The sequence below is a fragment of the Lissotriton vulgaris genome, chromosome 5 (assembly GCF_964263255.1).
Source record: "Lissotriton vulgaris chromosome 5, aLisVul1.2, whole genome shotgun sequence".
Classification (NCBI taxonomy): Eukaryota; Metazoa; Chordata; class Amphibia; order Caudata; family Salamandridae; genus Lissotriton; species Lissotriton vulgaris.
In genome coordinates, this window is record NC_141693.1 from 741,459,242 (window position 1) to 741,484,291 (window position 25,050).

The window sequence follows — 25,050 nt, forward strand, 5'->3', positions numbered from 1 at the left end:
TTAACATGCAGACAACAGCAAAATAATTTGTCCTCCACACTGAACGACACAAGAAAACATTTGGTTTTGCAAAAAAAAGTTCAGGATTTTATTATAACTTCCTGCAGCAAAAAGAGCGATTGCTTATTATTAATCCAGTTCCATTGCAAGGTTTATGAATGTTGCTAAGAAGATTTTGTTTCATCTTCTTTTTTTCTCCCCCACCCTTGTGTGCTTGGTGCATGAAGATGCAAGGTTCATGTTTTTTCACATATTTTCTAATCACTTCCCAGAATGCAATTAACATTAAAGCATAATTACAGACTGTGAAGACATGTGTATACATTTATCAAAGCCTGCGGCTCTCAGACTATGGACACTTTCCAGAGGGTCAATGAAATGTCCCCTAGGGCGACCTTGTCGCTCCCCCCCCCCCCCCCCCAACCCCCAATTTAGTGTTTCCTACACCCCTGCCTATCCTCTGCCCCACCACTACACCTCTTACTTTTCACTCACTCACATTAACACTCATCTCCCTAAATCCAAGTCATCACCCCTGGCTATCTCCCATCCATCACCCCTGTGGTCACTCACACAATTCCACGAACAGTTTATCAAGCCCAGTACCCCCTTCTCATCCATCCCCGCTAACCCTCGCCCTCCACTAGTCTCCTTGGTGACCCAGGGATATAATTAGAGTCCGGGAGCTCGGGGAGAGTCACGTGACCGCAGGATGAACACAGAGGTTGGGGCGGGTTAAAATATGTGTCCAGGAGCAACAGCGCCGATCTGTCAGTGCAACCAAGGCGGGGACGGAGCAGGGCAAGAAGGAGGCGATTGGAGGACAGGGACTGTGCGGCGTCGTAACCAAGCAACAGTAAAGGCCTGGAGGCGGTACTTCCTGCCAGGTGGTGCTTCCGCTTCCTGTGTGTGCAGTGGAACCGGAGCCGGGAGGAGGATGCGGTGAGGAGAAGGGGGAGGAGATTTAGGGGGTGCGAGGCTTAACCGGTTGTTGACGGTGTGTGAGTGGGAGGGGCAGAATCTGGCCGGCAGATCTGCTCCCGTCTGTGATGGGACAGGGGCCAGGGAAGAGGTCGCTTGGATGACTTGTGCGCCTCACTTGCTGTCAAATAGGTTTTATTTCCACTTTCGCGTGGTCACGTCGTGTTGTGCATGCTGCAGGGATTGTTCCTTCAACCGTAGTCACATACTGTACAGCATTATCTTTGGTTTTAGTTGTAATTTGTCACGTATTCTGGAGGTTTATATTTGGTTTTGTAACCTAAATCCTGGTTGCCAATAAGTCCTCTGTTAAACATTAAGCGAATTCAGGCCTTTTGACTTACCCGACTTTTCGTTTTGTGTAATGCTGTTCAGCTTTTAATCATTCTAGGCACTGGATTTAAAACTCCAGCACATAAAGCCCTGTCTGCTGTAAGGACAGTCCTGTAGCCCACGAAGGTGTCAAAATGACATGGAAAAACAATCGGGTGTATGCCCCCGCATGCTGTTACTTGTAATAATGTGTTCTTCACTCAGGTTTGCCGGCTTGTTATTGAGTTTCTTTTGTATAGCTCGCACTTGTCCCAAGGTCGTTCAGCGCTTTACACGAGCACCAGATTATATGAGAAAAGTCCACATTCATTTTTTAAGCACGGGGAGATTGTGATTTTCTCAGAATCACAGGACGTTGACCGTACGTCGGGACTGGAATCTGGTTCACAGTTCCAACGTCGGCAGTACTGGCCTTTAATGTCCCGAATTTCAAATGTACTTTGTTACTGTATCCAAGAAAGCGAGTTCTTCCTGCTAAGTGACTCCGTGTCTTGAATGACGGCATCCTATGAATGACAACATCTGTCAGTCCCGGCCTTTAAATCAGCAGCATTTCGCAAGCTGATTTTTTTTAAATGACGCATTGAGCTCCAAAGCTAAACTGCAAGTGTCATAATGCAAAGTACTGAGGGTGTAAAGGTTAAGGATACCTGCCAGTCTGTGTTTCAGACCCCAATGTCATAACTTTTTTCCTTTATCATGGGGCTGCTTGTGATCGTTTATTCTATATTTACCTGTTTGATATTTATAACTGGCTGACAGTGATATATTCTGAGATGCAGTATGCTACCTGTTAGCCCAGTGTTCTTCAAAACAAAATGTAGTTTATTTGAAAGCCAGAACTGGCTCGGTGTATCGCAGGTGTTTTGTAGCCACTTAATAATTGTTTTACATCGTTTTTGTGTTCTCAAGTTTAATGTTTATTGATTGATTAATTAAAATCATCACCCCCCCCCCCCCACATAAGATAAATGAATTTCATCTACACGGGCAGCTAGGATTTTTTGTTCTCATTCTTTATTGCATTTTGAGGAAGGTAACAGTAGAAGGGCGCAGTCGACAATTGGGTACACAGATAAGTGTGCGGCCTGTATGATTGCAAAACAATGTCTCGACCGAAATGTCTTCGGCTGTTGCCATTGTTGATCTCCAACTTAATCTTGTATATACAGGGTGGAATAACTCAAAACCCATTAAAGAAAAAAAAATAGATATTATTTAGCATACAACCAAGAGCTACATGAACAGTAATGAACTGTCGATGGAAGCAATAATAGGTAAGAAGAAAGTAAAGCAAGGAGCTTTTAAAGCTAAACATACCACATAATAACAATCTCGTTAGTCCACGTTTACAACACTGTAGTCGTACTAGTATTGTCAAAATCTATTGTTTAGTTAATAAATGACACCAGAATTTGTAGTCATACAGTAATAAAACATATATCCATGTGCTAAAATTAAAAGCCATATTTAGATATTACATTAAAATTAGTTTTTGTAGGCTTCTTGGGCTACAGTGCACAAACAGGCAAAGAGGCAACGACGAAGTGCATAATATAGTGTGGGAAAATGTATTGAGGAGAAAGACTGGAAAAGCCGCAAGAACCGGCGAGACTGTTAAAGTGTGTAAATAACAAAGTGCTTCATACCGTTAAAAGAAAAAGTATCCCCTCAGGAACGAACACCCTAGCATGACACAAAAATCAATGGGATGCAAAGTTTAAAGAGCCTCTGCCGAATCCACCCCATCAGTAAAAAGGCAATAACATATAAAAGGGGTGCGAGACGGAGAGATGTTTTCAAAACCGACAAGAACCATAAACCACCCGAGCCAGTATGATTTAGAGGGAGTGAAAGAAAGTGGAGGGCACAATAACTAGGGTGACCAAGCGGCATGGGTGCAAATTCAGGACGGTGAGTGTAAACATTAAGGATGAAGGGTCAACATTCACGACAAAAAAGTACAAGTCAAAATAAGTTTAAATTAGGTTGAGACACCGGGCAATTCACGATTTTCGGTATGCGCCCAGCTTTGAGCAACTGTGCAGGTCTTTTTGTGGTATTTCATTTGCTTTAAGATCGACGAAGGCCTAGGTAATGGCAAAGCTAGCACTTTTTAGGCAACTGTGGTTATAAAAAATAAAACAATTGATAAAAGGATCCTCCTTTAATATTTTGCAATTATACTTTTACAAACATCTTCTTACAACCGTGCTTGCACCATTTCCCCAAGGAATTCCACCTACAGTACTCCAGTAAATCAGGCCTTTTGTTTGCTCTCTTTCATCCTAATTGCGGAGATACCACGCTGATCTACTACCTTCATCTTGAAGCTATTTTGGCCAGTGGAATTTGCTGAAACTTTCAGTGATGGGCCAACTTGGGCAAAGATTAATGCAAGAAGCAAATGTTAGCAGTAGTTTTACATGCAATTGTGAAATGGCATCAAACTATAAAATGGACATGCAGCTCATGGGGCAGACAAATATATTGGATCATCAGGTAGAGAAATGGCACTTGATGGTGAAACATTTTTTGCATTACCTTTTTAGATGCAAAACTAAATATGTAAAGAAAGCAGCCCTTCTGTAAACCGATAGCATCTCAAATGTTTCAAAATTGTGTATATGTCCTAATCTGTTATGCTAGTGACTTGCTTTCAAAACAGTGGAGCTTTTTTTTTGCTTGCCTTAGTATAAAACATCTGTGTGACAGCATGGGTTTTCACATTCACAACATATCACTGCATTGCCTCATCTAAAAGTAGGACATCCAAACCGAAAAACTCAAGATAGCCACAAGAAGCAAGTCAGAGAGATGAATGAAGGTGGGGGGAGGGGGTCATGGGCAGTGAGTGAGCCAAGCTAGCAAACATTTCGAGGTGAGCTCCCCTGTTGGACCTTTCCCTTTTTTGGCAGGTTCACCCCTGAACTTTTTGCCTTAAGCTCTGACATGGTGGTAGTGGTTTTAGGCCTCTGGGCTCTTTAGCACAGTGGTCCAGTATAAAGTGCGTGTGCTCTCTGTGTACGTGTGGTGAGATGGGCCTGCCCTCCCATAGGAATGCATTGGGGATAAGTGTATCCATGGTAATTCCTGGTATAAGAGGATTGCAGGGTTGTGTTTAGTATGTATGAACTCGTGAGGATAAATGCTGCGCAATGGTGTGCGCAAATGTATAGGGACTGGTGGAGAAATACCACTTTTAGAAGTTGGCATTTCTGTGTGCTATGTGTCTGCCTGCCTGATGTGAATTGCATGTCTGGCTTGTGAGTGACAGGAGCTGAGAGGTGTGGGTGGCTCCAGGAGGGGCAGGGTGAGTCAGCGCTAAGCTGAATGGGACGTCTGGAGTAAGAGTGGTGGGAGGGGTAATCCCATGACTCTGAATAGGATAGGATGGTGCCTGCCCTAGTGAATGCTGGCTCCGCCCCCCCTGTGGTGTGTCTGATGGCAAGCTCCCACCTGACAAAGGGGAAGAGGGGAAGAGGAGCTTCCAAAACAAAGTGCTCCAAATCCCTCCTAAATCAGTTGCAACTGGTCCCCCATGCCCTGCACTTTAGACAAAGGCTGTGACCCCATGATGTTGTTCAGTTCTTTACTTTGGTGCCGATCCTGCTGGGGCGTGCTGCTGGGGCCCAAGGGGGGCTGCCAGGAGGGCTTGCCTCCCTGAGCCCTGCTTTGCCCCATTATCCCTAAGGACTTCCAGGACTCTTGTGGCACCTAGCGCCTGTTGAGCGCTACATTTTCTTCCTCTTGAGAAGGAGCCCGAGGGCCCTGCAGCGCTGAGCTGCTCATCTTGATGGAGGGAATCCTGGCATGAGGGATTCCTCCTTGATGCCCACGGCGGTGGGTGCCCACCCAGCCTTTTTGCTTTTATGGATTAGCGGGAGCCCACCCCGCTTTATATTTTTCAAGTATGAGGGAGCCCACCCCTTGTTGCCGCCGAGAGAAGGGAGGAAAGACCTCCATCGCAATCGGCAGACCGCTTGGTTGTGGACGGGGCCTAGCGGACGGAAGCGGGAAAGCAACAAACAAGGTGGCTTCGAGTCGAGCAGGGCTGCATATGCTGGTGAGAGCTTTGCCTGTGCGCAGTAAAGTCCGTGGTCCCAGGAGGGGGCCCGGGTTAAGAGGCAGCGGGGCCGAAGATGAAGGCTGCGGCCGCCGCCGATGGCAGCCCAAGTGAAGGGGAGAGGCGGCCGGAGCAGGCCGCGACCACGCGATCTCTCAAGCGGGGCTCCAGTGGTGAGAGGAAGCCCTGGGGGCAGCCGCATTGTGACCAGGCGAAGAAAGAGAGTCCGGTGAGTGGAACAAGGTGGAGAGGGGAGTGTGAGTCGAGGCATGCGATCAGTGCCTACCCCCAGAGCTATTCCCCTGAGACACAGAAGTGCCAGTACCTAATAGCCATGAGCGGACCCGCCGTTGCGGGCCGCTCCAACCTGAGGGCACAGAGGTGCCCGGCCCCATAGCTTTGTTCATCCCATCTGCCCAACTCAAAGAGGGCAGCTGCACCAAGGGGGTGATTTCAAGTGAAGTCCGAGGGCACAGTTGTGCCAGGGCCCATTTGTTTGATTCAACCTGCGCTGCACCAGCGCGGGCAGCTGCATCGTTTTGCATTTTGAATGGCAGAGTCCCTAGGGGGACAGAAGAGGCGCAGTGGTTCCCGGCCTTGTTTGCTGCACAGCTGCCCAGCAAGTAGTGGGCAGCTGCTATGTTTAGGCCACAGTTCTTTTGGAGCATTGTGAGAGATAAGAGTGAGTTGCCATGGCGTACGTACGAACTATGCTGCATTGGCAGCAGCCCTGACATTCTGGACACAGGGCATTTGAGCCCCTTTTGAGAAGGCCAGTTGGCCAGGTGGTCAGTGATTTATGCGATATTAGGAAATGTGATGCTTTACAATGATTCATGCCTCTAAATGCGTTTGGGGATGAGATTATGTGCGTAATGTGTTTCAGCCAGTGAGATTATTTCCTAATATGAGAATACCCCTAATGTGAGTGATGCATAGCAGGTTAGGGTCTAAGATGTTAGACTGATGAGGTTGGCGTACAATGGATGTGGCGCCTAATGTGATACTGTGCATAATGTGGTTTATTTTACAGGCTGATGCTGAGTACAGTGGTTAACAGTATTTACTGGTTGTATGTTTATGCTATGTCTTACTTGTACTAAGTTCACTTTGTGATGGTTCTGACAGTGGTCCAGTGGGCCCTGCCAGGTGTAAATAATCCCTTGTAAATATGACCTAGTGCCAGGTGGCACAATCTATATTATGTGATTACTTTTCTAATGTGTTATGAGAATACAAAGGCTATTTTTGATATAACCTTGTGTGGAGTTGCTTTTGTGGTGTGCCTGGGATGTTGTTGCTGTGTGCGCGTGCAAACGCTTTGCACATGGCGTCAGAGATAAGCCTGACTGCTCGTGCCAAGCTACCAAGGGGGTGAGCAGGGGTTATCTTTGGCGTGTAACTCCCTTGCCCTGACTAGAGTGGTGGTCTCTGCCTGGCTTTGGCGCAAGCTTTAGCCAACCAGAGATCCCATTTCTAACATCCCCATTTCCAGTTACAGCAGAAACGAGAAATCTTTCACTTCAAGCAGCGTAACGTGAACTCTAGCAATTAACACCCATTTCGCATTCAAGCAGCCTTTACATGCGCAGATTAAATACTTGCCCGCATTTCCATTTCTTTGAAGCAGCTCGGCCACCTGGCTGCCCCGCCCTCTGAATCACCTCACAGGAGACCCCCTTCCTTCTGCTGGGCCATCTCAACTTCTGAATACTTGTTCTTTAACATCAAGGCTAAAATTACAGACAAATGCCGCCCATTGAAACTTCCTTCCTTCACGGCCAACTGACATTTTGGTAAATTCACGGACTGTCTGTGAAAATTACAGATGGTTGGTCACCCCAACAATAACCTGAGACTAACAAAGGTATTGTTTTACAAAACAGGCTACTTGAATAATCATCATGATGTTATTTCTCCATCTCCCACCTCATTGCTCAGTTGGTCCAAGAACCCCTTGACTGGACTGTTGTTACGAATCAGGTTATCCCCGTGTGATAGTTTATCAGTTTTTGGAAAGATGGAATATGACACGGTCAAAGATGGGTTCTAAGTTCTTTGAAAAATTTCCCGCACCTCTATTAGGCTTTTGGGTAAAACATAACAATGAGGCCTCCAGACAGGTACAAACAGCCTGAGTCAGTTAAACTAGCTTCAGCAGAGTCCTCCTGGAGGGATCCAACTTGGGACAACCGCACAGGAGATGCAGCCATGATTCCGGCCTGTAGTTGCATAACATACACGCCCCTCTTTCGCCCTGCTGAATAAAACATTGGTTGCTAGTAAGCCTAGTTGGCACAGGATTTCGCTACACCTCTCTCTGTTGGTGGCTTCTAGTAAATATGGTGGCGGTTTCCCTTCCAGGTATGAGTTATTTAGGGGGAAGGGTATTGGAGGTCTCTATAAAAGATATGTACTGATGGGTTTAGATTAGTTTAAGTTGCCTGTTGTTAGACCTAGCATAATTGGCATAGGTCTCCCTTCCCCTGCTACTCTTCCTGTCTTGAATGTTGGCTGGATAAAGATGTTCTGGGCGCCGTGCCACTGCTACTCAGTGCCACAGCGCGAATGCTCCATGTATATAAATGACTATGTGAATTAGGATAACTCTGATGCTTACATTAGTATAGCCTGTTTTGTTAAGGACTGCCGTGTATCACCCTATCTGGGCCTAGGAAACCGATAGGGAGTACGAGTTTAATATGGTTATAATCAGGCCGGCAAGGGCCACCTTTTAGTGAGGACCGGTTCGGTATTAAATGTTTTGAAAGGCCTTCCCTGAAGACGCGGTAGTTGCCACCTTCTAGTGAGGATCGTTTGGCTCACTGGTTAGAGGCGGCAGACCCGAGAGCAGAGGACGGCCCGGGACCAGGGTTCGATTCCCGGCGCGGCAGGTTTCTGGACCAGGGTCAGCGGACTCGATAATTCTCTCGCCTCGGTGCCCACTCTGATCAGCGATCACACTCGGCAACTCTGGGCATTAGCTTGCCTCATCTTCACTAACGGCCCCACCAGACCGCCGGGGATGCCTGGTCTCACCCTGGAGATACCCATTAAGGGACCATCTCTCAGGGAAGCCAGGAAGGGTTTCGCAGCGGTCGAAGCGCCTTGGGACCCTACGGGTAAGTAGTGCGCTATATAAATGCCAATACATTTACATTTACATTTACATTTACACATCGTTTCAGTGTTGTATGTTGTGAAATGCCTTTTCTGAAAACGCTGTAGTTTCTTGTTTAAAGCTTTACTGCGGGCTGTTGCGAGTATGCGTATTGGCCGTCTGGTTTTGGAGCAGCAGGGCCAGCTGGGTTAGACCTGGCTGGAGAGAGGGATCGGTATTCCAAGCATGGGGAGGGGTGACACTTTGATCCAAGCAGGGTCGAGCCTGGCAAGGTGAATGATGGCTCCACCTCCCACTGGGTGTCTGATAGCAGACCCCCTCCTTCTGAAAGGGCAGGATGTCACCTCTTAAACCAAGTGCTCCCCGACTCCACTGGTCTGGTTCTGGCTGGAGTCATTGATATTCAACCTTAGAGAACAAAGACTTGTTAGGTATAAAATGCTGTGCTGGAACTTTGGCCAAGGGTGTTCCTTCTGGATGTCAAGACGAAATTCTGTACGAGTGAACGGAGAAAAGGACTTTGCAACTTTAACCCATCTTGCCGAAGAAACTACCCAGGGCCCAAATCGAGGGACCCTCCTGCCTAAGTCTCAGGGACATTAGACTTCACCCAGTCGGCCGTTGGAATTCCTGTGCTGGTAGTTCCACTTGCAGGTGAGGCCCCCGTCGAGTAATCCGTAGCCACTAGGTCTACTGTAAGGGCCGCGGACTGGGCTTTTTCTGAAACGTTTGTTGAACCTGTGCGGGCCGCTGCAGCTCCGAGGGAACTACTGCCGCTGAGCGCCCGCCTAACTCTGAACCTTTCTTTGCTAACCTGTGCGGGATGCAGCAGCTAAGACGAGAGCCGCTGCCGCTGAGTGATGCAGCAGCTAAGACGAGAGCCGCTGCCGCTGAGTGATGCAGCAGCTAAGACGAGAGCCGCTGCCGCTGAGTGCCCGCCTATATCTGCACCATCCAACCTTCCGCAGAATCCGAGTGGGCCGCTGCAGCTGAGGGAGAGCTGTCACTGCTGAGGGCCGCCGGAACCTGTACCATCTTGATTTGTCCGGTGGGCCGCCGCAGCCGAGAGAAGCTGTAGCCGCTGAGTGCCCACACCTTTTGCTACTGTGCACCATCATGATTTGTCCCGTGGGCCGCCACAGCTGAGAGAGCTGTAGCTGCTGAGTGCCCACACCTTTGCTACTGTACACCATCGTGATTTGTCCGTGGGCCGCCACAGCCGAGAGAGAGTTGTAGCCGCTGAGTGCCCACACCATATGCTACTGTGCACCATCGTGATTTGTCCCATGGGCCACCGCAGCCGAGAGCGAGCTGTTGCCGCGGAGGGCCCTCACCTTCTGCTATTGTGCACCATTGGGAGTGGTCCCGTGGGCCGCCGCAGCCGGAGGAGAGCTGTAGACACTGAGTGTCCACACCCCTGGCCACTGTGCACCCCCGTGAGCTGTCGCAGCCAAAGGAGAGCTGTAGCCGCTAAGTCTCTGCCACCCTGTGTTACTGTGCATCATCGTGCTTTGTTGAGTGGCCTGCCGCAGCTGCGAGAGAGCTGTGGCCTCTGAGCACCCACATTCTTGACACCTTTGACGAGTTTGCATCCCCCTTTGTAGTTTTCCCGCAGGCTGCCGTAGCTGAGAGAGAGCTGTTGCCGCTGAGTGCCTGCACCCTTGACAACTTTTCACCCCCCGGAATTGTCCTGTGGGCTGCCTCAGCCAAGAGAGAGCTGCTGCTGCTGTTCATCCACCACGGAGCAACACAACGAGAGTCCTTGCCTTCCCCAATTCGGGCCGCCGCAACCGCGTGCTGCTACTGCGGAGAGCCCGCCTGTCCCCTAGGGCCCGATTTAGTGTGGATGCCTGCTGCGAACCTCTGCCGCCACGTATTGTGGTCTCTGGGAGTCCGGCTGTCACTGTCTCCGCTGCATTCAGAAGCTGTGTGCTGTCCCCCCTTTCAACAACATGTATCTGGTGCACATAGGCCGCGTAGGTCCCGTCCCTGAACTCAGTCAGTGTTTCGTTGAGTCCCTACCGGTTGACATGTATTGTCATTGTTGATACGCTTTGAGAGTTGAGTTAAAACTGTTAGATGAAGATATTATTTTTCTATGCCTACCCGAGTTGTGTCCTTTTGTGGTGTTATTACTGCCTTATTGTACGTGGTCATAAACTCTTCACACCCTGCCTCTGTGATAGGGCTAACTGCTCGTGCTACGTTACTACAGGGTTGATCAGGGGTTATCGAAAGGGGTGACCCACTTGCCCTGACTTAGGAGAAAGGGTCCCTATCTAGACAGTGGCGCCAGCCAGTGCCAACTAGAGACCCGCATTTCTAACACCTGTTAATTGCCTCTTTTAAGGCCATATAGGAGATATCATCTGATTTTAAGACTGATTCCTCAATGTGGAAGGATGTGATGGCTTTTTAGGTCTCGGCGTCAACGCGCGGAAGCGCGTCTCCGCCGAGATCTTTTGTTAGCGACTATGCTTCCCAGGAGACAGTCCCGGCCGCGCGCATCCTTCCAGGCGATTTGTAACTGGAACGCGCGCTGTGGCCAGGCGCTGTCTCCTGGGAAGCGCAAGCACCACACACGCATGCGCATACACACACACACACACACACAAGCGCCCATGCACGCACACACATACATACATACAGAGACACCACCCCTGACACATACACACACGCGCGCACACACACAAGTGCACCGAGGCCCCCCCCTCTCCCCCCCCCGCCGTCACCGTCGCACTCTTACATACACACACGAGCATACACGCACACGCACACACACAAGTGCACCAAGCCCCCCCCCCCAGCCTTTTGGAACTTACCTGGCCAATGTCGGGGACTCTGCTCAGCACGCGGCGCCCAACCTCCTGCCCGGGGCTCCACACGCGAGACGCATTTCACTCCGCCTGCCTCCTCTTCCGGTCTGGACGTGGCCCCGCCCCCGTCACAGGCGACCGTGCCTGACTTCCGGCCGCAGCACAACCATGGCAGGGATAACGCAAGGTTGATATGGTGAGCAAGAAAGAAGTGTAGACCGGCCCCTGCAGGAAATGAATAGAAATATGCCCACGTCATTAACTGGCTGATTTGGACAGTCTAGTTCTTGTAGTACGTTGGCCTCGAAGTAAAGTGAGTATCGTTTCTCTTTATGCACCCACACACGCACTTTAGTAATGGTGAAATTTAAAATAAAATGCCTCTGATGTGATATTGAAGTGTATAGCCGGCCTGGCGAATGCACATTCCCCATCTGCTGGCGTCGCTACGTGCTGTTGCGCAGCACTCCAGGAAGCAGCCAGAGCTGGCCTTTAATCGCACAGCGCTCAGGCTGGTAACACATTTGGCGCCCAGGCTGCAGCTGGTCATTAATGCGAGAAGCAACGGGGGAATAGGGATACAGTTTATAGTGCCACCTCTCGCAGTGAGTGCCTCTGAACGCAAACATTTCTGCGTGTCCCTTAACCCACCCCACCATCTTACGTTCACAGTAGTGAGAAGGAGGCGCGCTAAAGGGGTGGGAACGTGGGGGGGGGAGAGCTAGAGGGGGTTGGGAGGAAGATTGCAGGAGTTAATAGGTGCTAAACAGGGTGCCTGCAGCATATAAAAAGAAAACCGATTAAAGGCAGTTATGAAGATAACCATCCCATTCAGAGGTTAACTGCTACTTGCACAACCTTCATGCCGACAGGTCGGTGGGCCCTTCTAAAGTTTGGCAGCCTGGGCCCAGCTCGCCCGTGCCAAAATCCGACCCCGAAGGCAACTCCATCAGGAGCATACGAAGTTAGAAAAAAACGTAGCAGCTGATCAGTGCCCTGATTCCATGGCATGCCCTAATAACCGCACTATAAATACTGGGGGTTGTATTATAGAAAGTTCCCAGGGCGTCTAATGGGCATGTGGCCCTGGGGCACTTTTAGTTAGAGAAGGGGCTGCAGGTGACTGTGCATCCCCATCTATGATCAAAGATAGTGCCGTCACATGTAGTGCCAGTACTCTCTCAAGAGGATGTTCTTTCATGTGCAAGGGGGCATGGACAGTTGCAAATGAGGAATCTCTTTACCTCTGTGCTTGCTTTGTATTGTGGACGCAAAGGCAAAGAAGCTGTTGGGAGGTGCATTGTCAGTCTCTCTCCACACCCCATACCGGGTCTCCGGAGGCCCAAGACATACCTTTCAGGTGGATGCAGTCTGCACCCACCTGCAAGGGGATCTCTAACCCCTCTCAAAAGTGCTGGGGGGGGGGGCGGGGGCAGTTGCTGTTTGCCTACTAAACCAGAGAGACTTTGATTCATCCGCTCAGTATTTCACTTGAATGTGCTGCCGTGGGGGCAGCACCTTCTGCAAAATAGGGTCACTTTCCCTGTTAGTGCATGGAGCACCTATTTAAAGGTGTGCTGTAGCAGAAACCCGGAAAGGGCCCCAAATGTACTATTAACTCAGTTATTTGTACTTGGTAGTATTTGCTTGCCAGGCCCAACACAGACCTGCAGATCACAACAGATGTCAGCAGCTAGTGTTTAACTGGGTAACAAACTAGAACCTTTTTAGTTTTTCCAACGCTTATCGGCATTGCCCACTGTAGATTCGTTATAAAAAAGAAAATACTTCTGACGTGATCTGTTCCAATCTGAAACTCTGGTCTTCTGTTAATAACCCACATCATATTGTGTTGTAGTTGTCCAGACTGCTTGGGTTATCAGTGATAGTATTTTTTTTTTCTTTCGAAGTAAGCAGCAATTGCTCCTGTTTTTCCAGTAACTGCATGTTTACAGGTTGATTTGTTTGGCTATATCCTAAATAACTTGTTCATAATTAGACTTTGGCAGCCTGGCGTTGTACAGTAAATTTCGAATTACTTGCCTTTAATTTTATTGTCACGGATCATGCTTCATGCTTCAAGGCTTTTTGCTTTGACCTTATGGTTGGATTGAGAGGGCTGCTTTTTTAGGTCTCGGCGTCAACGCGCGGAAGCGCGTCTCCGCCGAGATCTTTTGTTAGCGACTATGCTTCCCAGGAGACAGTCCCGGCCGCGCGCATCCTTCCAGGCGATTTGTAACTGGAACGCGCGCTGTGGCCAGGCGCTGTCTCCTGGGAAGCGCAAGCACCACACACGCATGCGCATACACACACACACAAGCGCCCATGCACGCACGCACATACATACATACAGAGACACCACCCCTGACACATACACACACGCACACACACAAGTGCACCGAGGCCCCCCCCCCCGCCGTCACCATCGCACTCTTACATACACACACGAGCATACACGCACACGCACACACACAAGTGCACCAAGCCCCCCCCAGCCTTTTGGAGCTTACCTGGCCAATGTCGGGGACTCTACTCAGCACGCGGCGCCCAACCTCCTGCCCGGGGCTCCACACCGCTCACAGGAGCCCCGGGCGCGAGACGCATTTCACTCCGCCTGCCTCCTCTTCCGGTCTGGACGTGGCCCCGCCCCCGTCACAGGCGACCGTGCCTGACTTCCGGCCGCAGCACAACCATGGCAGTAAACAGGATGCCCTGCCATACCTCCAGCCTACACCGCGGACCCAATCTCTGAAGTCGGAGGGTCCCTTCCCCGCTCTGCAGCACCCCCACTGGCTACACCGCTGCCCTGACCTCCGCCATCCAATACCGTCGTGAGTACAAGACCCGCTCTCGCAGAGGCACCTCCCAGCGTCTTTGGCACCCCCAATCCACTCACTTCAGCATAGACACCTGTGGAATTGTTGAGGCGGAGCGCCCGATCCGGGGCCGGCATGAATGAGTGCTGGGGTCTCCACCGCTCCCCTGCTCAGCACGTCTCCCACGATGGCGGCTAGAGCCTCTGGTCAGCCCTTTAGTAAGCCTCTCAGTCTTGGGCTCCAGGCAGGGGTGACTCCAGCTATATCCCAGCAGGTCCCCGACAGCATTAAGCGCCGCCGACCACCGCACTGCTGTCTGCCTCTTCCTCTACAGCCACGGCGTCACCAGGCGTTCCCGGGGGCAAAGCGGCTTCCTCAATACTCGCCGCCCTGCGATCGCCTCCTTAGCTGTTCTGTTCGGTCCGCTCTGGGATCCGCACCGCTGCTCTCAGAAGGACCACAGCACTTCAATTCCGCCGTACCGGCCCGCTCTCCGTGTCGTCACCGACACATCGCAGGTTCCACCGACGTCATCTTGGCTCTGCTCGGGCAGGGTTCAACCATCCGCTCGGTGCCCAGCCCTCGTCGACCGAGGTTGTTTGACATACAGCTCTCCATGTTACCAATGCAAACATTTCTGACTTCCCACAGCTGATAAACAAAGGTGCCGGTGTAGGTATTGTCCTGTTCCTAATGAGGCACCTATCGATCTTTCTTTTTCAAATACCATTTAGCAATGATAATCACCTAGTTCATGGCTAATGTCCTGCTTCTCTAATTCTCTTCAGGTGCTACAAACATTGACAGTGTCCTTGAATCAATAGTACCCAACATTTCTGTCATCATTGTTGGAGACTATTAACTGTACATTAGCAATCAGCTTCATCTGTACTTGCAGTTGTCCTCTAACCACTCACTGCTTAATACTTGCACAACATCCACATGTAATCAGGACAACCCATTAAACCTCACACTGATTTCAAACCTACTGTCATACTCTCTATTCATGGCTGATCATTCTCTGTCTGTCAGTAGTGAATGCAGAGTAGTGAGTAGTGAGTGCTGAGTGCAGAGTAGTGAGTAGTGAGTGCTGAGTAGTGAGTGCAGAGTAGTGAGTGCAGAGTAGTGAGTGCAGAGGAGTGAGTGCAGAGGAGTGAGTGCAGAGGAGTGAGTGCAGAGGAGTGAGTGCAGAGTGAGTGAGTGCAGAGTGAGTGAGTGCAGAGTGAGTGTGTGCAGAGTGAGTGTGTGCAGAGTGAGTGTGTGCAGAGTGAGTGTGTGCAGAGTGAGTGTGTGCAGAGTAGTGAGTGCAGAGTAGTGAGTGCAGAGTAGTGAGTGCAGAGTAGTGAGTGCAGAGTAGTGAGTGCAGAGTAGTGAGTGCAGAGGAGTGAGTGCAGAGGAGTGAGTGCAGAGGAGTGAGTGCAGAGTGAGTGAGTGCAGAGTGAGTGAGTGCAGAGTGAGTGAGTGCAGAGTGAGTGAGTGCAGAGTGAGTGAGTGCAGAGTGAGTGAGTGCAGAGTGAGTGAGTGCAGAGTGAGTGAGTGCAGAGTGAGTGAGTGCAGAGTGAGTGAGTGCAGAGTGAGTGAGTGCAGAGTGAGTGAGTGCAGAGTGAGTGAGTGCAGAGTGAGTGAGTGCAGAGTGAGTGAGTGCAGAGTGAGTGAGTGCAGAGTGAGTGAGTGCAGAGTGAGTGAGTGCAGAGTGAGTGAGTGCAGAGTGAGTGAGTGCAGAGTGAGTGAGTGCAGAGTGAGTGAGTGCAGAGTAGTGAGTGCAGAGTAGTGAGTGCAGAGTAGTGAGTGCAGAGTAGTGAGTGCAGAGTAGTGAGTGCAGAGTAGTGAGTAGTGAGTGCAGAGTAGTGAGTGCAGAGTAGTGAGTAGTGAGTGCAGAGTAGTGAGTAGTGAGTGCAGAGTAGTGAGTAGTGAGTGCAGAGTAGTGAGTAGTGAGTGCAGAGTAGTGAGTAGTGAGTGCAGAGTAGTGAGTAGTGAGTGCAGAGTAGTGAGTGCAGAGTAGTGAGTAGTGAGTGCAGAGTAGTGAGTGCAGAGTAGTGAGTGCAGAGTAGTGAGTGCAGAGTAGTGAGTGCAGAGTGAGTGAGTGCAGAGTGAGTGAGTGCAGAGTGAGTGAGTGCAGAGTGAGTGAGTGCAGAGTGAGTGAGTGCAGAGTGAGTGAGTGCAGAGTGAGTGAGTGCAGAGTGAGTGAGTGCAGAGTGAGTGTGCAGAGCAGTGAGTGTGCTGTTGAGTGCAGAGTGCTGTGTATTGGCAATGTTAATGACAATGCCATTTATTTGTGATTTAAAGAAATAAAAAATGTCATGAGCAATGCCAATAGCTCTACCATTAATGATGCCGAGACCATTGCATTGCAAATGCTTGTTGTGTATGCTGTTGCCAGGAATTGCCCGGGGTCTCAAATACACTTTTCAGGTAAGCTTTAAGCCAGTTGCCTGGTGCTTTCAGGACCCGGATATAGTATTTCAGTGCATCTGACTCACTGACTATAGATTATCTCGGCAACCCGAATTCCAGTCGGAGTCTTGCTCAGCGAATGTAATGAGGCCGTTGGAATTTTTTTTTAAACCTGTACACAGGGCTTGTTCCAAGCTGAGGGCACATGCCCCAAGGAAAACCTGATGGCCATTTTGCAGCGCAGGGAGGAGAGTCTCCTTCATAATCCTAAGTATGGGAACTGCAGAGGCACTATTTAATTTCATGTTCAATCAGTTGACACTGTATACTATAGCAGCAACTTTCTTTTTCAGGGAGACTATTTGCGTAGGTTTGGAAGTAACTGTGAACCAGACACCTAAATAATTGTACTTCCTGGCCGATTTAATGATTGTTGCTGCCAATATGTCATATGAGATGTTTCTTATCTCTGTAGCCACCAAAGGTCAGGACCTTGGTCTTATCCTCGTTTATCATAATGTGGTTTTTCCCATTGTAAATGTGGAGGTTGCTCAAGGCTCACTGTAGACCCACTCTGGTATGGTCCATTACCACTATATCATCTCTTTATTGCAGGATGTGCAATTTGTGCTGGCCTAGCCTTGGAGGAACCAGGAAGCGACTCTCCAATGCTTTGCCCAGATTTGTTGCGTATAGGTTAAAAAGGAGGGGAACAAGAACGCATCCCTGCTTCATCTGGGGCAGGTGGTGATTGTGGAGGTGGCATTATGAGGACCTGTCCTCACTGCACCCACGTGCTGGTGTAGAGGGCGATAATTGCCCTCAGTAGTTTCGAGGGGACACCCCTTTCATTTGATTTTGTCCATAGCGTGAGACATACTATCCTGTCAAATGCAGCACTATAATGGATGAAGCAGCAGAAGAGTGATAACTGGCATTTCTGTACTGCTACAGTGTTGATGATGCGGCTCAGAACCCAGTCTAGCTAATATCATTGTCCACAACCCAGGGCTCAAGCTGCTTAAGTAATGTTCTGGGAAAAGTTTTGGTCTCTATGTCTAAAACTACTATAAGGTGATACTTTGATGGGTTTGTCGGGTCCTCTTTCTTAAATAATGGGCATAAAATAGACTCCGTCCATGCATCTGAGACTTGAGCAGTCAAAAACGTGCGGTTGAAGAGGACAGTTAGCAACTTTGGCCATTTCTCCGAGGCACATTTAAATGCACTTGCCGGCAGACCGTTAAGCCCAGGAGCACCATCGTTTTTCATTGCCTTAATAAGTTTTCAGATCTGGTTTGGGGAGGTCAGTTTCTGGATGTTATCTGAGTTCGGGTCAGCAGTCTCCCACTTGTCAACATTATCAGGTGAGGGCTAATCTGTATATAGCACTTCTACATATCTTGTCCATGATTCTTTCCTGGACTCCATTTTCCATTGTATTATTGGATGATTTTTATTTAATATAGTTTCAGAAGCAGGCTTGGTTTGAGTCCTGAAGCATTTGATAGATCTGTAGACATTCCTTTTGTTCTAAGTAACCCTGGGCGTAGTTTGCGAAGTAGCGCTACGTGTAGTGCACTTCGCACTACGCGAACTGCCTAGAGCACTGTGCAAAATGCTGTTCGCACTGATTTACACAGTGCCGGATTCTTGTCTGCACTGTGCAATCACTGCAAACTGCATCTTGCAATGTGCAAGCGGTCATTTTCTGCCGCTCGAGTAGATTTCTACTCCAGCGTCCGCTTTCTCAACGCGGACTGGTAGTTTCTCATCGCGAGCAGTCGCGAGCATATGCGACCACTCATAATGAGAAACCTGACCTCCCCACGTTGAGAAGCTCACCGGGAGATTTATTTTCCACGCTCGCGATCGGCAACTTGATGTTGCTGATCGCGAACGAGGAAAAAGTCTCGCTGGGATGTAATTTTGCTACCTCGCGGTCGCCAACTTGAAGTTGAGGACCGGGAGCAAGCAAAAAATGACCGCTGCACTATGCTATACTACGCGTGTTTGCACTGTGCTACGTGCAATTTGCGTAGTGCGAAGTAGCGCAAACTACGCTAGCGTAGTGCTTTGCCCAGGCTTAGTTCTAATTTCTTCTTTTCTTCCCACGTTAGTTTTTAATGTTGCTTATGTGCACTGATGATGGCCACTGCAGTTTTTAGGGGTGGGGTTGAGCTTGCGGGCACGCAGATACCTCCTTAGTGCTCTTCGTCTAGGGGGGATCATCTTGTTGTAATGAGGTTAAGTCCTCTCTTCTCCCCCAGGCCTTGGGTACACCTGCTAGTCCCAAACAACTAGCAGGGAATCTCTCAGCTCACTTAAAGGTCACCCCCAGACATGGGATATATCTAATTGGGGGTAGGTGTTAGTCTCGGAGGACAACCTTGCTAGCCAAGGGTTTATAATTAGGATGTTTGTCTGTTTTCCATTTAATTCTTCTTACACGTTTTCCTGATTCAACCCCTAGTGGAGAACACCATTGTAGTGCATTTGTCTGCAGTGGGAGCTGCTAGGTCTAGGGTAAGAGAGAAAGGGCTATGATCACTTTCTGGCCTAATGGGAATCTGAGTTAACAAGGCGATTCGCTAAAGACCCAGTCAGAAAGATGCAATCAATAGTTGAGATTCCTCTAAACGTTGGAGGAAACTGACATTAGGGGGCTTGGGCCTCATTTAGGTGTTGAGTCGAGATCAATTTATGAGTTGCCTGTTTTTTGGAGTTTGGACCACAGTTAATTGTTCTTCCTATACCTCTGATGTTAAAACCCCCCACCAGCAACATTTTGTGTGTAGCATACTCCACAATAAGCTCCTCCAGGTTGTCATGGTGGTCATCCATTGCAGAATATTTCAGTGTTTTTGGCACATCATATTAGCAGTTTATCAATAGCATGGATGTTTTTTTTGTTAGGTGTTGTTAAACCTGTTGTTATTACTGCTCGTAGGTCTGGTGAATTGAGTGTAAGTAGGGCGTCCTCAATTTTACAAGTTAGATAAAAATGGATATACCCCCCAAAGAGATTGAAGCACATTGCTGACTTGAAGACTTCATAGATTCCGTGTGTGACAGAAGGCCATAGAACCTGGGTCTCTTGTAGACAGAGGATGTCACATTAGCCCAGATAGGCCCGCGCTGTCTTGCTTGCCCTAGTTGACTTGAGGCCCACCACAATCCAGGATGTTATTGTAAGATTGGCGCTGTCTTTGTCTTCCGATGCTGATGCCAGTCTGAAGAGAGATGGTTTAGGTATGGTGCTCTTGACTACCTCTGCGGTGTTAGATCGATTGACCCCAGTCATCTTGTTCGCTACATCTTCCGGTACAGCTTAACCTTCTTTGATTTTGAGCGTATGATATTTATAAGGAGTTAGCACCTTTTGTCACTCTTGGGAGCCAGTCGTGGGTTGCGCCCCACGTGCCTTTCAAAATGCTCCTGTATGTTCTTGGTTGCTCAGCTTGTAGAAGCACATAAGGGTATTTAGATAGGTGTAACTTTAAGATCTTAATTCCACACTCCTCAAAGATCCTCGATTCTCCCAGTGCGATGTCTCTATGGAGCTCCGTCTTCCATGTTGTTATGGTGGCTTCCGAGATCCCACTTTCAGTGATTCAGGCTAATGTTACAGATTTTATGTTGTCAGAGGTCAGTGCTTTTAATGGCCGGATGTGGTGAAATAGTTGTAAAAGGTTACCTCTATTGAAATTAAATGAAATACCGGTATATGTAAAGCACAAACAATTGCATCTAAGTGTGTCAAGGTGCTGGGGGCCATCAGGAAGATTAAGCGAGATATTGCCCAAGTCACCTGCCGCCGGTGCCGGGGATCGAGCCGTTAGCCCCAGTGTTCTGGAGTCAGCTGCCTGGCTGCTGCGTCACACCGCTTCCAAAAGTGTGTCTTGGGAGACTTTAGGGTATAATGTGGAATGAAGCTAGCTCAAACAGTTCCGGGGCGATCACAGGAGCAGGTCTCCCTAACCTAGGCGAGGAGGGCTCTGGAGCGCTTTGAGTTTGGGGAGCTGGAGGCCTGGAGTCGGCTGGAGGGGGGATACATATGTTCAGGGAAGGTGTTAGTAATGATGCCATTCTGAACAAGGCCGTTGAGCGGCTGGTCATGGAGGTATCTGCTATTGTTGGTCGGGGTGCTGCTATAAACAGGTTTAATGTTAGCCCGCTTAAAACTTGTCCCAGTTGCAAGTTATCTGTTGAGACAAACTGAGCGTCCACCTGGTCAGGGCCATTCAGCAGAAAAACATTTTGAAACTGTTAACCATACATAAGGGCCCTGTTGTAGCAGAAGTAGGACCGTTTAAATTGGGCTGTAAACTAAATAGCGTCCTTTTAGTCGAATCAGTGTGCAGGGTGGTTATAGATTCGTATTTGTGTCCGCTGTCTGTTTCCTAGAGGCCCTTCTAGCCATGGGCCATCACCGGGCCCCTTTGGGTTGGACTCTGATGACAGATGGCCATTGCCCCTTTCCATGATTGATGAAGATTTGTTTAGAGTGCTGGTTGGAAGACACATGGTTGTGGCACCTGAGGACAATCCGGCCAGGGTTACCAAGGGGGGGGGGGTCGGGGAGGTAAAGGGGGGGGTAGCATTGTTGTTTCTTGGTCAACACCCCTTTGCAGGTGTGCCTTTCAGGGATCACTGCGTTTGATTTAGATAGTGGCTCATATTTTGGAAAGAACTTCACAGGCCCAAGCCCTGAGTGAGCCACTGGGTAGTTAGCCGCTCCTTAAATCAAAGATCATCTTTCCAAAAAGCACAGTTTTTTAAAACTGTTTTCTAAATTTCTTTCTCACCCTTCTCAAGAGAGAAATATTGATATTTGCTGGGGAATGGGGTGGAGCTAAGTTTACTAATGCTTGGTGCTTCGTCCCCATTATTCTAGGTCAATAGAGCCTTGCAGTCAGGGATGTGAAAAAGGTCAGTGGGTGATATAGTGTGAGAATTGTTCTACCTTACTATGGTGTAAGTAGCTGATATAGGGTAGCTAGGCGTTTTTACTGGGCTTACTCTGTTTAAACATGGGGTTGTTTATTTTGGAACCAGGACATTGTATGTTGATCTTGGCACTTCCCACAAGAGTTCCAAGCATTTCAGGCAAAGTGCTTAATGGATCAATTCTGGGGCACTGTGGCAGGGTTTTTCTCCCCCAAGCATCCAATTGTTTTCTCTTGAGCCTACTCTGAGCCCCAGGTGAACCAAACTACAGGTTGAATTAAATCAACCTGCAGATCCTTGGAATTGCCATAGGAGCGCACTGGCAAACATGTTCTGCGTAATGCGATTGGTGGCCAAAGAGAAACTAATCCGTGGGACTGTGTGTGGCTAGGGGCCCTGCACAGGTGATCTCTCACATATATAGTGGGACTTCTTGGTTGGTGGATTGTGTAGGGTAATGGCGCTCCTGGGAAATACTCTGTGATTATGTACTAGTGTACAATTATGATTGCGGTGCAAAAGGGTGGGAGGAACCACCCTCCTCCCCTATGTGTGGATAACCACTGATAAACCAAAACAACAGTCCCTTGCAAATGCCAACCGTATATATATTATGTATCATTGACAATAATAGAAAACACTCTTGTTCCTCCGTTGAAACAGTCACTTCAGTTTAATCTTGAGATCCTTAGCCAACACGTGTTTTGTCACGCTTAATTGATGTGCACAGCAACTTCTTCAAGGCTCTAATCTCTTTGCCTGGATCCTCAGTTCTGGTTGTATTTCCGACACGGAATGGGTTCTAGTACTCCAGTGGTATTTGCACAGTAAAGGGCAACAGTGATTACTGTGTCCAAGATTTAATGTATTCCAGAAGTCTTTTCTTAAGTGTAGATCTTGTGTGTATAAGACATAAATCCATCATGGAGAATGACGAACTGGTATAGTAAAACCACTCTTTGGGTGCTAAGTGAGTCCCTCTTGCCAGCACCCAAGTCTTTGCAGGCGTAAACGCAAACCCTCTGTTCAGTAGCAGAACTGTGGAGGTAGCCCTACTACTGAACAGAGGGTCTGCGTTTTGTAAACTCCGTTCATGTGTGTCTAATAGATCCTTCTAGTCTTCTTCTTTGTAGCCTATATGCAAGCGTTGTGAGCATCAATCTGTGGTCATAAGATATTGGGAGAAAACGTGGTCTTGTAGAAAACCACATAGCCCCAGCGACATCCCCCCATGTGTGTAGGTATTTCAGTATTGGTGAAGTACTATTTTCAAACAGTGTGTCAGTCGGTAGTACAGCCAAAATTGTGTGTTCTTTAGGTCACGTTTTTGCTTTGTTTGGCCAAGTTTTTAAACCGTCCTTCAGCAATCAATTGATCCATTGAATGTAACATTTAATTTCCCACGCCTCCTATATTATTTCTGTTTTCTCAATATGCATGTCGCTGTGATGCCAGAGAGATGCGTTCTGGTGGATTCCACTGTATACATCCAGTTTTCTTTTTGCTCTTTACCAAACGTATGGAAAGGAGTGTGTACTGAGATTTGACCTTTCCAAGACTTTTGGACTGTTTGAGTTAAGTACTCCCATGCCTCCTCCTGTTTGAAGAACAGCTTTATCTATGTGCACCCAAATTGGGTTATATGTGTGTGTCACTAATATTTTAGTTTAGAATAAAACATGTTTATATTCGTTCAATGTGTCCATTGGTAAGTTTCTTAATGGGATTGTGGCAAACAATTAAAACGTGTTTCAATGTTCAACTCGGTCACCTGTATTTCCCCCATGGGACAGTTGTAATTTGGAACATTTAGTCAAGTCTTAAGACGCATTGAGCATGAATGGATTTAGATTATTTCACAACATATTCTAGAGACCTCTTCATTCGTCTTCCTAGGTATTTGTACTTGTTGTTGTTCCATCTAAAACAAGCATTTCACAAGGAGGCTATCATGGTATTTTTTGTTAAGGGAAATGCCTCACACTTATCCCAGTTCATGCTATAACCTGATAACTGTTATCTGGTGAATCAGTGCTAAGTGCTAGTATCCACGTATTATGGTTGGCCAGTGTTACAAGGATATTGTCTGCATAAAACATAACTTTTTGGATTTCCACCAATATTTTTGTAACCCTGATCATCCCATTTTGATGTATTGCTATAGGTTCCAGTGTTAGGACAAAAAGTAGTGGTGGCAGCAAGCAGCCCTGCCACGAGCCTCATAATAATCGGAAGGGTGGTGACCTATACCCATTTCTTTCTACTATTGCTAAGAGCATCATATATAGCCATTTTCCTTTCTTAATAAGTTCCTCCTGCTTTTCCTTTACATCTATTACCATAAACCTATAAATCCCATCCCAATTTATCAAAAGCCTTCTCAGCCTCTAAAGATACTACTATTTTGCAACATTATTTCCTCTAGTCTGCCATAAAGTGTGTGCTCGGGTTCTCAAATGAGTGATGAAGGAGCGATTTGCAGGCAAAGCCTACCTGCACTGGGTTTATGAGGTGGGATATTATGTTAACTACTGTGGCTAATATTTTGGCCTGTGGTTTTGTATCTGTGTTTAACAGTGAGATGGGTCTGTAACTTGAGCATCTAAGTGCCTTTATCTGGTTTAAGAATTAATGAGATATTTGCTACATTATTTTCCCTCAGTGGTTCTTTACATTCGACATTTCTTTAAATACTTTGCAAAGTAAGGGTGCCAATTTGCTTTTTCTTGTAGAGCTCTGGGGAACCCGTCTGCCCTGTTGCTTTCCCATTTGGAAGGCTATCAGTGGTTTTGTGAATCTACTCATCTTTAATGTCTCCTTCTAGAGTAACTGCTTGCATATATGAGAGCATGGGGCATAAGTAGCACTGTCATAAATTAAGACTGTCCTCCCAAGTATCACTCTGTTCAGTATAGTATTGCTCCATTCATAAAATGAGATGAAACTATATTGTCAATAAGGTTTGTGAAAAATGCCCTTGCAGTATCTCTGAAATGGTATGTTTAGAGTCCTCCTATTCAAATTGCAAGGCCAACAATCTGCCTGTTTTCTCATCTGGTTTGTGATGTTTCTGTTTAATATGAAATCGTGCCTTTTGAGCCTTAGATATGCAAAGTCTATTGAAATCCAATTTTGCTTTGATCAGTGATCTTTATGTTCCTTGGAGGCTATTTTGGAGTATTTAGCTTCATCAGCGTGGCCTTTGCTTTTCTCTTTAAAATGGATGCAACTCTCAAGATTTGTCCTCGTATATGAGGTTTCCCTAGCTGACAATAACATTTGTACAGCTAAGACAGTTATCATTTTCCTGTAAGTATGTTTGGAGGAAGGAACAGAGACCATCCTTATCCTCAGTAATCCTATAACATAAGATGTTTATCTACCATGTACCCCCTGGGGGTTCTAATAGGTCGAAGTTTATTCTTAGATTCACTGTGTCTTGATCTAATACACTGTGAGGGGGGATTTCAGTATCTAAAATGCATCTGAGTGTGTGTGTGTGAGACAAGACTCTGAAGTAGTCCAAACCTGAGCGTGTGCCTGAGTGTAGGATATGAAAGTGTCCCTATCTGC

The 25,050-nt window shown here is 47.9% G+C and overlaps 1 protein-coding gene across 2 annotated transcripts in view; it reads left to right on the forward strand.

Moving 5' to 3' along the window:
• The first annotated feature begins 878 nt into the window (after positions 1-878).
• Positions 879-25,050, forward strand: part of DNAJC16 (DnaJ heat shock protein family (Hsp40) member C16) — a 296,465-nt gene continuing 272,293 nt past the window's right edge. Inside the window, exon 1 of one of the 2 annotated variants that reach the window (XM_086922178.1) lies at positions 879-942. The gene's annotated coding sequence lies outside the window, so the exon portion shown is untranslated. Of the gene's footprint in view, positions 943-2,469; positions 2,592-25,050 lie in introns of those variants that run through there. The other variant, XM_086922179.1, reaches the window with a different exon arrangement.